The sequence below is a fragment of the Tupaia chinensis genome, unplaced genomic scaffold (genome assembly GCF_000334495.1).
Source record: "Tupaia chinensis unplaced genomic scaffold, TupChi_1.0 Scaffold138725_1, whole genome shotgun sequence".
NCBI classification, from domain to species: Eukaryota; Metazoa; Chordata; class Mammalia; order Scandentia; family Tupaiidae; genus Tupaia; species Tupaia belangeri.
Window position 1 is genome coordinate 1,273,645 of NW_006198617.1, and position 4,327 is coordinate 1,277,971.

A 4,327-nucleotide genomic window follows, 5' to 3' on the forward strand; every position below is an offset into this window, starting at 1 on the left:
GGGGGCCTCGCCCCGCCCGCCAGCGGCTGGGTGACACCGTGTGCCGTCTCCACTGCTCAGAGCCTGGGTCAGCTTCAGGAGAGAGCGAGAGAGCGGCAGGAAACACGGGCGCCCACTCAGGACGGCTGCTCGCTCGTGGAACGGGGTCGTGCGCACAGCAAAGTGGAGGCTGGAAGCCGGAGCCCCGGCAGGAGGGGCTTCCCTGGGAACCGGGAGCCCTTTCAGAGGTGGCCCGGGTGCGGCCACCAGGTGGCAGCACGGCCCCTCAGATCCAGTGTGCGCAGGTGCCTAATGGGACGCTGGGGCTCAGGCAGCTGCGGAGACGGGCCGGGCCCCAAGGCCCGAGGTGATGTCTTGCCGCCCCTGCCAGGCTACTGCGGACGAGCCCGGGGGCGGGGTGGGGGTGGGGTGCAGGCTGAGAAGCTGAGCCCAGCCAGCTGGGCCAAGGCTTACCCTGGCCTGCTGCTCCTGTGGGAGAGCTTGTCTCAGCCACGCCCCTGACATGTCCCACTGCCAAGGTTTATTATTTATTTAAAAAATAACTTGTCTAACTTTATTTATTAGTATTATTATTTAATTTGATGAGAGAGAGACCTAGGGAAAGTGAGAAAGCAAGCTTCCAGGTCTCTGAGAGAGACCTGGGGAAAGTGAGAAAGCAAGCTTCCAGGTCTGGGACTTGAACTGCAGTCAGCCAGGTAGGAGTCCAGTACCTTAATCACCACGCCACCTGCCAGCCCCACCAGCTGAAGTCTTGAGGAGGATTACAGAGGAAGTCACTCTGCTTCCGGGCTGGGAGTTTGTGTGGGTCCCAGCCTGGTCACCGGCCAACAGTGGCCTCCTGTGTTGGGGACAAGGAGCAGACGCCCCAGCTTGGCACTCAGAGCCCTCCCACCCGCCCGCCTCTGCCCGGGCTCCTGGGAGTTCCCTGAATGCTCGCACTTGCATCTTCACACCTCCAGCTTCTCTCTCTCTCTCTCTCTTTACACTTTTATTACTTATTCTATTCCCAGGACACTGTTGAGCTCCCTGGCTTGTCCCAAGTTGCTCGGTGCCAGGCACCACAGCCGTGCCCAGCCCTTATGTGGCCCAGGAATGGCACCCAGGCCTCCCGAGTGGCCCGGACCTATAGGGCACAGCGTCTCCCAGCCGGGCCCCTTTCCTTCTCTGTGCTGGAGCGACTTCTGCACCTGCCCTGCCTCTGACTGCCCAGTGGGGAGGCTGGCCTCTGTCTCTCCAAGCCCACGCCATCCGCAGGCACGCGGGGTGGCCGGGGTCCACGGCGGTGTTCACGGGCCTTGCATTTACCCAGAGCTTCCCGGGCCGTGCCCAGGCTGAGAACGAGGAGCAGCCAGGCAGCCCACGAGCTGCAGGGCTCAGAGGACTTACCCCTCTGTCCTGGCTCCCACAGGCCCCCAACCAGCTACGGCTGTGACCAAGCGACACTGAAGGCCAGAACAGAAGCAGGTCGAGGTGGCATGGTCAGTGCAGTGCCCCCTGTGGCTGGCCCACAGGGGAGGCCCCAGTTCAGTCTGGAGACCTCGCTGTGCCCACGACCTAGGTGCGAGGCTGCGGGGCTGTTGGGGTGTCTGTCTCTCTGTCTCCCTTGCTCCTAGAAGAAATGAACTGGGGAGGAATGCATTCACGTCGCGACTCCAGGCTGCTGGGAAGGTCGTGGTGAACTTTGCTGTTTTGCCATGCAAAAATGCGTCCTGACTTCCCCGACAGCCCCATCCAGCACCCGTCCAGCAGACGCCACTCTGCCGCTGACAGTTTGGAGGAAATTAGAAACCTTTGGGCCATAGCATAGCACAGCAGTTAACACCAGCTCCTACATGGGTGACTGCAGTTCGAATCCCGGCCCAGTGGCTCAGGAAACATGCTAGGCATGTGCGTGTACCCCCAATTCTGACAGGGTAGAAAGAGAAGGGACTGCTGTGTAGCCATGACCCTCGTGGGGTGGGGGTGCTTTCTGCCTCCTCTCATTCACGCACATGCTTTCTGGCATTAAAGAGAGAGAGAGCGCAAGCCGACAGGTGGCATGGTGATTAGGGCTCTGGATCCCACATAGCCAGATGCATGGTTCGAGTCCTGGACCTTGTGGCTTCAGAAACACGCTGGGCATGTGTGCACGAGTGCCCCAGATCCCAACAGGAGGCAAGGAGAAAGGACTGTGGGGTGGACATCCCCATCCCCCTGGGGGTGATTCCCCACTCCCCTCCTGCCGTCTCTCTCATATGCCCTATGGCAAAAATATTAAAAAGAGAGAAAAGAAAAAGAAAAACTTGCAAAACCCCTCAAAACCCAGAAATAGAAAATCCCTGGCCAGCTTCGGCAAAGCTGTCCTGGCCCTCAGGCTGGGGCCTAAAGGAGGTTTGGGATGAGCAGGCTGCAACAGCATAGAGAGGAGCAGCCCAGTCGCGGCCGCGCTGCAGCCTGGCGGTGGGCGGCAGGCCGGACTCCCATGGTGGCGGCGGCGTCTCTCTAGCTGGGAGAACCTGCACTCAGGCGGCTCTGTGCGAGCTGCAGTTCTCATCACGGCCACTCGGTGGAGCCAGAGGACCGTCTCTGGCTGCTGGTCCTTCCCGCCTCCCTGGGCGGGCCCTGGGCGTGTGGTCACTGCAGAACCAGACCTGCCTGTGTTCTGGCCCACCACAGTGTCCTGCCGATCAGCATCTCTCTGATCCCATGCAGGGCAGGCCTGGGACCTCACCTACTGCCGGTCCAGGGGGCTGTGAGTCACCCAGGCATCTCCACAGAGAGCACTATGGAGGCATTGTGGGCCCAGAGATGGACCGGGAGGGCGGCTGGGGTGGGCCCAGGGAGAAGGCGGTGGCTCAGAGACCTCTGGGCCTCTGCTCTTGGGGGGCCTCATGCAAACCAGACATCGCAAACAGGCAGCCCTCAGGCGCGTCTTCCTGGCTCGCGGTATTTGTCCTAGGGTGCATGGATCTCAGGGGAGCCCCGCTGGGGACAGGACCCTGCCCCATTCACGCATTCGTGTCACCTGTGGCCCTCTGTGACATTTGAGGCCTGGCCTCTGCCTGAACAAAGCAAACCACACGGTGACTTCGGAGAGTTGGTGGAAAACTTAATGTGTGAGTTTATTTTGAGGCAAATGCTTTGGAAGCGATACACGGTTTTCGTAACAGGCACTTTCTGAAGAGCCCGTGCTGTTTCCTCGGCGTCCCCACCCCTTCCTTTGGCCTCTCCTCCCGGCTCCCACCGCCCAGCCCGCAGTTCCCTTCTCTCCCCAGTTACCCCAAGCTGAGCCTCCTCCAAGCCCTGCCGGCCCCAGCCTGCCCAGCCCTCACCTTGGACCTGCAGACCCCACCATGCGGCCCACTTATCTCAGACAGACCCCGGGCCGGGGGCTGACTGTCCCGTGTCAGAAGGAGCCCAGGAGGTGTGGGCCTGACACTTACCGACGCTCGCTCCATCAGTGCGATGGTGCAGTGGGGACGCCTCAAAAATGTGTAAAAATTGATGCTGAGAGCAGAGGCCGGTGCTGCTGGGCCCTGACCCGCGGTGTGGACCGTGCCTGGCACCTCGAGGCTGCAGGGACACGGAGCCCAGGCCCTGGCCAGCCTGTGGCATGGCCTGTAGCAAACTGAAGCCAGCTGGGTGACCACAGGTTCAGATCCCTGAGTCGGCTTGAAAACACACGGGCATGTGCACGGGGCACGCGGAGGGCCCAAGGGCCCCAGGAGGGCCATCGCAGGCGACAAGGTTCTGTCGAGGGTGGCTCCCTCTCTTTCTCATGTGTGCACCCACTCTGCGTCAGGGATCAAATCAACTTGGCAGAGAAAGGGGCCAGCAGGTGGCACGGTGGTTAGGGAGGCTGGATCCCACGTGGCCCCTGCAGTTAGAGTCTGGACCTGGGGCCTTGAAAAACATGCTGGGCAGGACTGGCAGGTGGCATGGTGGTTAAGGCTGTGAACTCTCACATGGCCATGGTTCAAGTCCTGGACCTGGTGCATTACTTTCTCACTTTCCTTCGGTCTCCCTCTGATCAAATTAAAACAATAATAATAAATAAAATTAAATCAAATAATTCAAAGAAAGAGAAAAAAAGGAAAGAAAAACATATTTGGTGTGTGTGTGCCTAAAGTCCTGAGAGGAGGATGGAGGAGAAGGGACTGGGATTGTGGCGTGACCACCCCCGGGAATTTCCACTCTCCTTCTCTGTCTGTCTTTCTCTGGCAAGTGCACGTGCCATATGGCAAAAACTAAAAAAAGTAAAAAGGCCAAAAGGCCAGGCGCAGCCGTGGTGGTGCAGCCGTGGTGGTGCAGGCCCGCTGGTGCAGCCGGGGGGGGCCAGGCCCGCTGG